Source organism: Bufo bufo, chromosome 2 (assembly GCF_905171765.1).
Source record: "Bufo bufo chromosome 2, aBufBuf1.1, whole genome shotgun sequence".
Lineage (NCBI taxonomy): Eukaryota > Metazoa > Chordata > Amphibia > Anura > Bufonidae > Bufo > Bufo bufo.
The window spans coordinates 259,948,493-259,961,792 of NC_053390.1; the positions used below are offsets into that span (position 1 = coordinate 259,948,493).

A 13,300-nucleotide genomic window follows, 5' to 3' on the forward strand; every position below is an offset into this window, starting at 1 on the left:
AAATGCAGACTAATCAGTCTGAGAATGTGCCAGATTTATGAAATTGGCCCATGCTGGATGATCACTTTGCTGCATCTTTGGACTGTCTAGTTTGAGGCTATACCACCTATTACTTTACTATTACGTTAACAGCCCACAAAGTTAGTGAGAGTATGTCTATCTATCTATCATGCACAAGTTTGGACACCCCTGGTCAAAATTACTGTGATTGTGAACAGTTAAGGAAGTTGAAGGTGAAATGATCTTCAAAAGGCATAAAGTTAAAGATGAAAAACACACTTTACGCAATATCAGTGTATTATTTTGGTCTTGTACAATTTTAGAGTGAAAAAAGGAAAAGAGTACCTTGCAAAAGTATGAGAACCCAAGGAGATTTGAGCACTAATATAACTTTCATTGAGGACTCAGACCTTAAATAGCCTGTTAGGGTTAAGGCTTGATCACAATCATAGTTAGGAAAGGCTAGGTGATGCAAATTTCAAAGGTTTATAAAATAGACTCCTCTAACCTTGTCATGAGAAACAGAAGCCATGGGTGCTTCTAAGCAGCTGGTTAACACTCTGAAAATGGTTGAGGCCCACAAAGCAGGAGAAGGCTATAAGATGATAGCAGTGTTTTCAGGTTGCCATTTCCTCAGTTCGAAATGTAAGAAATGGCAGTTAACAGGAACAGTGGAGGTCAAGAGAAGGTCTGTAAGACCAATAACAAGTTCAGAGACAACTGCTTGTAGGATTGCTAGAAAGGCAAATCAGAACCCCCGCTTGACTTCAAAAGACCTTGAGAGAGATTTAGCAGACTCTGGAGTTGTGGTACATTGTTCTACTGTTCAGTGACACGTGCATAAATATGGCCTTCAAGGAAGAGGCATCAGAAGAAAACTATTCACTATTGCAGAAGCCATTCTTGTCCACAGAATACTTCCAGGAATCTGAAGAAAAGATATACAGATTTGTCTGTGGTATATACCATTTGAGTCCGTGTGGGGACTGAACCAGATTGTATGGAAACGTGGCTGTTTCGACAGAATAAGAGCAACCTACCACGGAGAGATTACATTTACGCCTTGTGTGATACGCAGTGTGTGAGTACAATCAGTGCAATGCAGGTTATTGTTACATACGGATTTACACTATTATAATTCCATTGGTTGCAGGATATCTACTTGAGGGATATTTGCAGCCCTCAGGCTCTCTCTGCAAACGAGGAAGTGAGAAGGATTAAAGAACTTGCATACTGACCTGGACCAGAAGCGCGGTCCGAACCCTATATATTGTACTTGTTTATAACGTGATTGAACCCACATCACTTTTCGGACCTGCTGCATAGCATTATTGCGGACTGGTGATATATTTATTTCTTTATTTCATCAGAATATAACCTCTCCTGCATCCTCACCACTAAATCTAGCATCAGAGGTTTGCAAGAGAACATTTATACAAGACTGATGCATTTTGGAAACAAGTCCTTTAGACCGATGAGGTTAAAATAGAATTATTTGGCCATAATGACCAAAGGTACTGTATGTTTGGAGAAAAGAGGGCACAGAATACCATGAAAAGAACACCTCTCCAATCATTAAGCATGGGGATGGATCAATCATGGTTTGTGGTTATGTTGCAGCCATTGGCATGGAGAAAATTTCACGGGTAGAGAGAAAAATGGATTCAATGAAATTCCAGGAAATTCTGGAATTAAACATAATTTCAACTGTAAAAAAAAGCAGAAGTTGAAAAGAGGATGGCTCGTACAAATGGATAATGATCCTAAACACACCTCAAAATCCACAATAGACTACCTCAAAAGGCGCAAGCTAAAGGTTTTACCATGGCCCTCACAGTTCCCTGATCTGAACATCATTTAAAAAATCTGGGGATAGACCTCAAAAGAGCAGTGCATGCAAGACAGCCCAGGAATATCTATCTATCTATGATCTATGATCTATCCATCTATCCAATATCATATACTTTATCACCCATCATATGCTTTGTTTTTTAATGCATTTAGCATATTAGTTCTGAATTTTACAGATTCTTTTTACTGTATTATACTTGATCAATTTTTTTCTGCCTGTACAGCAATGCTATTTTCAGTGAGTATGTCATGAGTCGTGACCAGATCTGTAATGTATTTTTGGAGATATGTGGCCACCTCTTTTAGCTTTACATTCGCCCACTCAGTACCATATGATCTGATACGGTTACAGTAAGTCTGTAAAGATTATGTAGGAAACTTACACTGTGGAGAGAAAGATACAGTATAGCAGGTGACTAGGGTAGGAAACTGTGTCGGCACAGCATGAGTCTAGTTCTGTCAAATTTATAAAACTATAATTACAAATGAGCAATTATTATTTGTCACTGCGATGACAAAAACGAAGCAACCTTAATTATTTTAATCTTTTGAAAATGGTACATGCAAACATTGTATATCTGTGAATCAAATCTGCCATAAAGCTGTAATTTTGAAATTATGTTTTCATTACTCTTCGATTAATAGTGAAAGAGGCAGACTCTTCAGTACAGCATTATAATTAGCTTTTGATGTTTCTAGCTACAATTTTATCTTCACTTCGGTGTACCGGAGAACATCATCAGGAACTTGGAAAGGATTAGGTGTCAACTCACATACTGTACCTTTAAACCATTTATATTGCATCTGGGAAGTTCAAAGACTTCCTCGGTCTCACTAGGGTAGTGATTCTCCATCTGGAGATCCAGCAGCTCTTTGTGTAAGTTGTACTGGAGAGGCTGCAGGATGTTAAGCTTGCTAAAGAATTTAGGGGCAGCTTGAAACTAAAAACTTTGTAAAAGCCAAATAATTTATTACAACGTCTATAAATAAATCACTATGCAAAAGTTAATTCTGAAGATGAACTTTGCTATGGTGCACATTGCCCGAAAAAGTATTTTTAAATTAAATTAGCTAGCTTCAATAAACTGTATCAGTTTAACAGTATGGTGGAGCACAGGAGACTATAAATCCCTACCCTGGAGCTTATAGATCACTACCGTGGAGCTTATAGATCCCCACCTTAGAGCCTATAGATCCCTACCCTGGAACCTAGAGATCCCTACTCTGGAGCCTATGGATCCCTCCCCTAAAGCCCATAGATCCCTGCCTTGTGGTTCAGGCTCATAAGTCACAGATCCCTTTAGACCTGTAGTCAATGAAATGGAGGATCTGTACACAGATCTGTACACACCATTTTCTTCTTGTGCTGGATCGCACTGCAGAAGCCATTAGTAAAATTAGTGTTGACTTCCTTTTAAAAAAAAAATCTCTCTGTGGGTACATTGTAAATGAGGGTTAATACAAATGGGGCCACCATGGGGAACAAACATATTTTTAATGAGACCATTATTACTATGGTGGCTTCATCACTAATGTAACATTGTGGGGGAACAGTATTACTATTGGGATCACTCTTACTAATGGCGGAACTTGTGGGAACATTGTTACTATTGCAGCTCTATTACTAATGGGAGAACTCTGAAGGAGAATTATTCATATCGATGGCACTTCATATCGATGGCACAATTTGAGGATTATAAACCTCCTATCTAAAATAATGTGAGGTTACATAGTTAATACGGTTGAAAAAAGACATAAGTCCATCAAGTTCAACCAAGGAATAGGTGGGAACGAGAATTCTAGAAGGAAGTGAGACTCTGATTTCTACACATTTCCATAAGCATTAATGTCATTTACTTTTAAAAATTAATCTAAACCTTTTTAAAACTGTCCACTGTGACCACGTCCTGAGGAAGTCTATTTCACAAATTCACAGTTCTTACAGTAAAGAAGTTTTGACGCTTCTGGAGACTGAACTTTTTCTTCTCCAGTGGGAGGCATTGCCCCCTTGTCTTTTGAGGGCATTTGGGATGAAACAGTTTTTCACCATATTTATATATTTGTATAGGTTAATCATGTCCCCCCTTAGACGTCTCTTCTGAAGACTAAATAAATGTAATTCTTTTAATCTTTCTTCATAACTAAGACCCTCCATGCCCCTTATCAGTTTAGTCGCTCTCCTCTGCACCCGCTCCAGCTGCAGAGTGTCCTTTCTATGGACTGGTGCCCAGAACTGAACTGCATATTCCAGATGAGGCCGCACCAGCGCTTTGTAAAGTGGTAATATTACATCCCTGCCCCGCGAGTCCATGCCTCGTTTAATGCATGACAATATCCTGGTGGCCTTAGAAGCAGCTGATTGACATTGTATGCTGTTATTTAATCTACCATCTACAGGGACACCCAAATCCTTCTCTATAAGTGACTCCTCCAGTGTTACATCACCTAGGACATATAAAGCACAGAGATTGTTACTACCAAGATGCATAACTTTACATTTATCCACATTGAACCTCATTTGCCAAGTTGATGCCCAATCACTCAGAGTGTTCAAGTCAGCTTGTATTTTATGGACATCTTCCATAGACTGCATGGTACTACACAGCTTAGTGTCATCTGCAAAAATAGAAATGGTGCTATTAATCCCATCCTCGATATCATTAATAAATAAATTAAATAATAGAGGACCCAGCACTGAACCTTGGGGTACACCACTTATAACCGGCACCATTCTGAATAGGAATCATTGACCACAACTCTCTGGACACGGTCCTTCAACCAGTTTTCAATCCAATTACAAACTATACTTTCCAAGCCTATAGACCTTACTTTACCTATTAAACGTCTATGAGGGACAGTATCAAAATCCTTTGCAAAATCCAGAAACACTACATCCACAGCCGCCCCTCTGTCCAGGCTACTACTCACCCCCTCATAAAAACAAATCAGGTTAGTCTGATAACTTCTGTCCTTGGTAAACCCATGTTTGTTATCACTTATAATATTATTTACAGTCACATACTCCTGTATATAGTCACTTAGTCCCTTAGTGATTTTTTCCACAACAGAAGTTAAACTAACTGGTCTATAATTACCTGTGGATGACCTAGATCCTTTTTTGAATATGGGCACCACATTTGCATTGCGCCAATCACTTGGCACTGTACCAGTTCCTAGAGAATCTTTAAAAATTATAAACAGGGGCACATCAATGATTGAACTGAGCTCTTTAAGCACTCTTGGGTGTAATCCATCTGGACCCGGAGACTTGTTCACATTTACCATATTTAACTTCTCTTGGACCACATCTAGTTAGCCAATTGAGTATATTACTGGATGTACTAACAGCCCCAGCACCACAGATATCAGCTCCTTTCTCTTATTTTGTATATAGAGAGCTAAAAAACAAACAAACAAACAAACGTGTCCATATGGGCAAATATATTTCCTATGTACATTACTACTATTGTGGACTCACACGGTTATGTGATGTTGATGTTTATGTATATAAAGCTCCATATATTCATTACCATAATTGCTTGATTTTTTTCATCTTTACAAGCAAGTTAAAAAAAACTTGATCTAATATCAGATACCACTTGAGGAAGAATCATGATAAGTACAATGGGAATGCTGCTTAATTTGGCACATGTAAAAACTCTTACTTCTCTCCATGGTTAATGACACTGGGAACGGAAGCAGCAGATTTAGCATTGTTTCCAGCTGGAACAGTTATGGCAATGTAAAAAAAAAAATAAAAAAAAATATTGGCTGATTTGGACTATCTAAATAATTAAAGTGGTTAAAATATGCTCAGAATACCAAGTAGGTGACTGGTGAAGCATTGCTAGTTGCACAGTATACTCATAGAAAATTGTATTGAGTGGAAAAACATTTTAAAGAATTTTATTACTCCTTGTATCTTTGAAACACAGACATCAAGAAATAATGAGCCATATCATTCCCTGATAAAATCATATGGTGCCCAAGACAACCTGACGAAATGCACCACCTACATGGTCCGCCTTAGCTATTAGCTCTTTAGGGGATACTATCTCTCCTTGGGGAGTGAGCGCCTTAGTCGGCGTGAGGAGACTTGTAGGCCATACATGCCCCTCTGGAAGAAAGGGATGCAAATGAGCTCTTAACAAGCTCTGCCTCTAATGCCACCAGTGTAGCTAGACTTACCTCAGTGACAGCCAAGTGTTTAATATTCAATTGGCAGCCACAGTGCCACCATAACAGTGCTGGCTGCAGAAGACACCCCATAACAGTATTCTTATAACCATTTCAGCCATAGTTTAGTGTTCCCAGAACAGCGCCAACCCACAATGCAATGATGAGTGCCAGCCACAGAGCTCGTATAACTATGCCATGTTACAGTGCTAATCATAATGCCTAGTCACAATGCCCTTATATAACAGAGCTACTAGAGTTAATTGCTTGTGGATCCCCCCAACCACAGTATCCCAAAGGTTTCCAGCCATAGTAAGTATCTATGACTGTGTCCCCTATGATTACCAGTCATTTTGCCACCAAATGACAGAAACAAATGGTAGCAGAAGGACCCCATTGGTATTTTTAACAGAATTTGCGACACAGGCTTCTAACAGAGCCTCTGACACAGATGTGAAGACAGCCTTAAAGTGGTTGTGTCACTTCGGCAAGTGACATTTATCATGTAGAGAAAGTTAATACAAGGCACTTACTAATGTATTGTGATTGTCCATATTGCTTCCTTTGCTGGCTGGATTCATTTTACCATCACATTATACACTGCTTGTTTCCATGGATACGACCACTCTACAATCCAGCAGTGGTGGTCCTGCTTGACCATTATAGGAAAAAGTGCCGGCCTCTCTGGTAGCATGGGAGCTCACATAGGCTGGTGCTTTTTTCTATTGTGTGCAAGCACGGCCACCACGGATGGATTGCAGAGTGATCATAACCATGGAAACGAGCAGTGTTTAATGTGAGGGAAAAATGAACCCAGCCTGCAAAGGAAGCAATATGGATAATAACAATACATTAGTAAGTGCCTTGTATTAACTTTCTCTACATAATAAATGCTATTTGCTGAAAGGACATAACCCCTTTTACATGGTCAGTATTTGATCAGTATTTCAAATCCAAAACTAGGAGTGGAACCTACCCAGTGAGAAAGTATAATTGTGCCTGGTTTAACGATGAATTTCCTGGTGAAAGACACCCTTTAAGGCAACATTCACCTGACCTTCTGTGTTTTGCGGTTCGCAAAACACTGATCCGCAAAAATACGGATGACGTCCTTTTGGCATCCTTATTGCATCCGTTTTTTTTTTCAGATCCATTGTAACAATGCCTATCCTTGTCCGCAAAACGGACAAGAATAGGACATGCTCTTTATTTTTTGTGGGGCTACAGAATGGACATACAGATGCGGACAGCACACCCATTGAAATGTACAGGTCCTCATCCAATCCGCAAAAAAAAACGGAATTGACACAGAAACCAAATACGTTCGTGTGGACATTTGACCATGAACAGACCCCAAGCTATGCAGCATAATGCAAGATAGCCTGTATATAAATATTAGGAAGGGGACTTTTTGAGATTTGGCTTCAAAATCTTCTTTAGGTGAAAAGCAGTATAAGGCCACATGCACACGACCGTATGTATTTTGCGGTCCGCAAAAAAACAGATCCACTAAAAACACGGATGACATCCATCTGCATTCCGTATTTTGCAGAACAGAACAGCTGGCCCCTAATAGAACAGTCCTACTCTTGTCCGTAATGCGGACAATAATAGAACATGTTCTATTTTTTTGCGGAACGGAAATACGGACATACGGAAACAGAATGCACACAGAGTAACTTCCTTTTTTTTTGCGGACCCATTGAAATAAATGGTTCCGTATACGGTCCGTAAAAAACCCCAGAATGGACACGGAAAGAAAATACATTTGTGTGCATGAGACCTTACATGCTGGACATGGACCCCTCTCTTAGATGCCCGTTTATTGATGACATGATCACTTTAAAGTTGATTAGTCAGCAAATCCACACAGCTTGGGTAATCAATTTAAATTAAATTTAGATTTTAAATATGACTTTAGCAGTCCCAAGAATTACGGGAGATCTTGAATCAGGATAGAACAAGAGCAGATTGTTGTGGCATCTCTTGTTGTTGCTGGACCAGAGCTATGATTGAATATTGCCAGATTGTGTAATTCGAGCAGTCTGCAGGTTTATCCAAAAATCTGTACGGTATTTTGAGCCAGTCTGAAGATTAGAAATACATTATGTATAAAGCATGTTTAGCACATTTACTCTTCTTTAATTCCATCATTTATTTCAGACATGAGGTTTTGCATGAAGAGTGTATGGTGGCGTCATAGAGGCCAGTGCTAGGTTCATTTGTCTAAAGATGCGACAGAATTATCACAGTGGTTGATGCCGGATGATATATTTGATGCATTTTTAGACATTAGTTGGTTAACTTAGCTCCGGAATCCTGCAGTATAATTCTGAAGCAAATTTAGCGTACAATGTTGCAACTAAAGCTATGGCACCCCTTTCCCCATAAGACATACCTACTTGCTGAGGTAAAAAGTATCTAAAATACATAAAGCGGCTTGCTGGGATTCATTTAAAATGGCCACAAGCAACCTGTCCTAGAATGTGAATAGAGCTGTCTAGGGGGGAGAGGAGAAAGCCCTTACTACACACAATGCTCTGGCATCTGCATGCAATAGTAGTGGGCAATGCTCACTAATGTGTAGTACATACAAGCACTGGACTGGAGCATAATGTCTACAAAGTGCCCATCCCTCATTCCTCTAGGCAGCTCTGCAAGAATTTCACTGGTTTCTTTCCACCTGATTGCCACACTTCCTTGGCCCGATCGATTTATCGCCAATCAAGCATTTATGTGGCCTGCTGGGCAATGGAAGATTATGATAGGGGCGTTTGGGTTGGCAGCCCCGGGCCCAGTGTAAATGAGGGGCCCATTGCTGTCCCAAACGCCCATGCGCCATTACATCATATTTTCAAATTTTTACATGTATAAGCGCTAGTGCTGCGGTAAAAACAGTCGGGCCCGAAGTGGAAGGAATGGGGGAAAGGAGAGTGAGGGGGGCGGGACTTACGTCACTGCACAGTTCCTCCAATCAAGTGGCAGCTAAGTTCCCGCCATACCCGCCCCTCTCCTTCATCTTCAATGGAATATTCGTCCTAGCTTTCTCTTCACCTCGTGGCGTGCTGGGCGCCTGTGAAGAGAGAGGCAGGGAACAGCAACAGCCGCAGCCGGAGAAAGAGTGTGGCCAGAGGCCGCTGCCATGTTGGGCAGAGCCAAAGCTCTAAACAGCAATAATTTACAAATGGTCCATAAGACCAACAAAGCCCTTTTTATACCATGTGCTATTGGTCAATCTAAAACATAACTTTTATTATTCCATGTTAATCATCTACTGACTAATAAATCTGTTTAAAATTATCAGCTGTGTCGGTGGGTACTTGTTATGTTGTCATTTTGCAACACTGTTTCAATCACATTGTATATTAGCTCACGCTGAGATGTAGTGAGTCATAATAGCACCTGCTGTAAGCTCACTTAACTTCTATCCCTGCGCTGAATGCTAACTCTGATACAAATTAGGAACTTGTAACCATAGGCACTAGCTGTCTAAAAACTCAAACGCTGTCCCCCGACATGTTTCGCCATCTAACCTGGCGTCCTCAGGGGTTTTGGGCAGATTATGTTTGTCGGGGACAGGAAAGGTCATTTAAACCTTCCGATAGTGACCTCACTAACACTGCCAGCAAATCCTCAATTGTAATGTTGTGATTTGTCTAATTGAAGTTAGTCACGGAGACTCTGATTGTAGAAGTCCCATGATTCACTCCTCTCCCTATTCCTGAAGTACTACCTGATGTTCAGCCTCCTTCCTCCCTCGGGTCCCGCGCATGATACTGCTAGTACTCTTGATGTTAACTGCGCATGCGATTGGACATAGTTTTTCTCCACTTCAGATTCTTCTCACAACACGTATTCCCAGCACAACTCTACTGCACATGTTTTCACAGTGTATTTCTCGATGTTTAGCTAGCGTCTGTCTATCTTTGATTACTTGCTAACTATATTATAACCAAAAGATCTTTATGTATAATGGATAGGAGTCAGCTATTAAGTATGTGTTTTTAGTGATAACCTTTATTTATATATTTTCGAAGATATAGTATGAGGAAAAATAGTGCTGCTACAGATTTAAAAATGGGGGTGATTTGATTAATTCTCTATTTAATCATGATATAATGTGCAAAGCATAATATGATGCTATTATGGTGCGCCAAGATGTACACCTGCGCTAATCATGAGTTTATTTCCAATTGTAGCCATTATGCTTATCTTTTTATATAGAATTATTATTCCAGATCATGTTATATTTATTTTAATTTATAATTATCTTTTTAGAACTTTTTAAACAATCAGTTTTCCCCTCCAAAAGGACTAGAGACTGTCTGAAGTGTCTTTATATTTATATATGTACTATTAACTGAATTAATATCAGTAACGCATATATATTTGGAATAAGTATTATTCTCACTATTAGGGCTGTTTCACACGAGCGGATGCCGTGCGTGGCATCCGCTCCGTGAATGACAGCCAAGACCCGATGCAGACTGCAGAGGCACGGAGCATTAACATGATTGATAATGCTCCGTGCCTCTCTGTGACCTCTTTACTACGAAATCACAGTGAGATAAGGTTGTCACTGTGATTTCGTAGTAAAGAGATCACAGAGAGGCACGGAGCATTATCAATCATGTTAATGCTCCGTGCCTCTGCAGTCTGCATCGGGTCTTGGCACTCTTTCACGGAGCGGATGCCACGCACGGCATCCGCTCGTGTGAAACAGCCCTTAGGCTAAGTCTTAGGGTCCATTCACACGTCCGTAAGTGTTTTGCGGATCCGCAAATTGCGGATCCGCAAAACACGGACACCTGCAATGTGCGATCCGCACATCACAGACACTATAATAGAAAATGCCTTTTCTGGTCCGCAATTGCAGACAAGAATAGGACATGTTCTATTTTTTCCAGGAACGAAATTGCGGATCCCGAAAAAACGGATGTGGATCCCGAAAATGCGGATGCGAATCCAGGAAATGTGGATTTGCATCCGTTCCAGCCCCATTGAAAGTGAATGGGTCCGCAAATTGCGAAAAGAATGCGGACCCAAATTACGGACGTGTGAATGGACCCTTAGAGAGGAACTTATTTGCAATATATATATCTCACACGTTATTTGAATTAGATTATCTACCTTCAATTGCATATATTCTCACTTCTACTTGTTTCCTCATTTATATCTAAATGTATTCTTACCACTTCTATACATGTGTATTTTTTATAGCTTCTATTTGATTCCTCGTTGGCATATTATAAGGGTCAATCTAATGCGTCATCACTGTATACTCATATCCACCAATAAGATAGTACCCATGACAAGTATATGGTGCTGGTTATTATTCAGCACCTAGGGAGGAAGAAGATGGAATAACCTTTTATTTGATTAGTACCGTACCAGCCCCAAATTTGAAATATTATCTATAGTCACTATGAGTCATGTAGAAATATTTATATCTAGTACCTCTATAGATTCATGTTGCCAGGTAATCTTAAAAAGAACTCCCTGATCAGAGAAAGGACACATACGTAAATCCCTCATTAAGTCCTAGAGGGGTCAAGCTCTTTAGACGATCTATCCATTTGGTCTCTTCTTGCTGTAATTTCTTGTCTATGTCTCCCTAGATAGGACCTACTTTTATTCTTTGAATTCCCCAAAGAGTGATTTGAGATTCTTTGTGTCTTCTTTATGTTTCTCTTGGATGTGTCTCGTTAGGGTTGTATCTGATTCAGTAATGATACAACTCAAGTGTTTTGAGATCCGTCTTTTTAATTGTTGTATTGTTTTTCCTACATATAGTTTGGGGCATCCGCATTCAATAATATAAATTACACCTGTGGTTTTGCAATGTATATATTCTCTAATTTGGTACTTTTTATTGTCTACTGGATTGACAAAATCTTTCTTTGGTATCATTTTGTGACAAAAAGTGCAGTCTCCACAGGGATATGACTCTGTCGTGGTTAACCAGGTGGTTTTGACTTCTTTCTGGCTTGATTGAAAATGACTATGTACCAAATTCTCCATTAGATTTTTCCCTCTTCTATATGTGATGGTAGGGTAAGGAGAAATTACTTCTCTCAACTCATCATCCATCATCAGAATGTGCCAATGACGTTTCAAGATATTTTAAACTCTCTCATTTTGTACGTCACACATTCCAATGGAGCATATAGTCTTTTTATTTCCATTTTCTCTCTATTGTTTTCTGTCCTGTAATAAAGTAGTTCTTATTGTGTTTTTGGCTCGGGTGTATGCCTTGTGAAGTACTTTTTTCGGATACCCTCTTACTCTAAATCTCTCATATAGATGCCTACACTCGTGCAAAGCCCTCTTCATTTGCGCAGGTAGGTATTGGCCCACTGGGATACCTTTTTTTTAGGGTTATTGGATGGTAACTCTCCCAATGAAGGAGACTATTTGTTGAGGTTGTTTGTCTATAGACTTCTGTTTTGACACCCTCGTCAGGCTCCAGAGCGATCCTCAGGTACAAGAAATTCAAGTGCGAAACATGTCGGGGGGCAGCGTTTGAGTTTTTAGACAGCTAGTGCCTATGGTTACAAGTTCCTAATTTGTATCAGAGTTAGCATTCAGCGCAGGGATAGAAGTTAAAGGGTTTCTATCACTTGGTATGACATAATTAGCTGTCAGACACTAGCGATCTGCTAGTGTCTGCTCTGGCCAACCATCCTACTATAATCACTTGTGGGGCAGCGGTTTTGCTAAAAAACTAACTTTTATAAATATGCTAATGAGCCTCTAGGTGCTATGTGGGCGTCATTAGCACCTAGAGGCTCCGTCTACCTTCATACACAGCCGCCGCCCAGCGCGTCCCTCCAGCCCGCCCATGTCCTCCTCCGTGTGACGCAGCGGACGAGTTCTCGCGCATGCGCCGTGCGCGGCTGTATTCGGCGCATTTGAGATCTCAGCTCGGAGCGGTCAGACATTCAATGCGCATGCGCGGCTGTAGAGGCTCATTAGCATATTTATAAAAGTTAGTTTTTTAGCAAAACCGCTGCCCCACAAGTGATTATAGTAGGATGGTTGGCCAGAGCAGACACTAGCAGATCGCTAGTGTCTGACAGCTAATTATGTCATACGAAGTGATAGAAACCCTTTAAGTGAGTTTACAGCAGGTGCTATTATGACTCACTACATCTCGGCGTGAGCTAATATACAATGTGATTGAAACAGTGTTGCAAAATGACAACATAACAAGTACCCACCGACACAGCTGATAATTTTAAACAGATATATTAGTCAGTAGATGATTAACATG

At 40.2% G+C, this 13,300-nt stretch overlaps 1 protein-coding gene across 3 annotated transcripts in view; it reads right to left on the bottom strand.

Annotated features, from left to right (window-relative positions):
* RTN4R (reticulon 4 receptor) overlaps positions 1-13,300 on the bottom strand; it is a 282,951-nt gene that overhangs the window by 58,905 nt on the left and 210,746 nt on the right. The gene's annotated exons all lie outside the window — the stretch shown is intronic.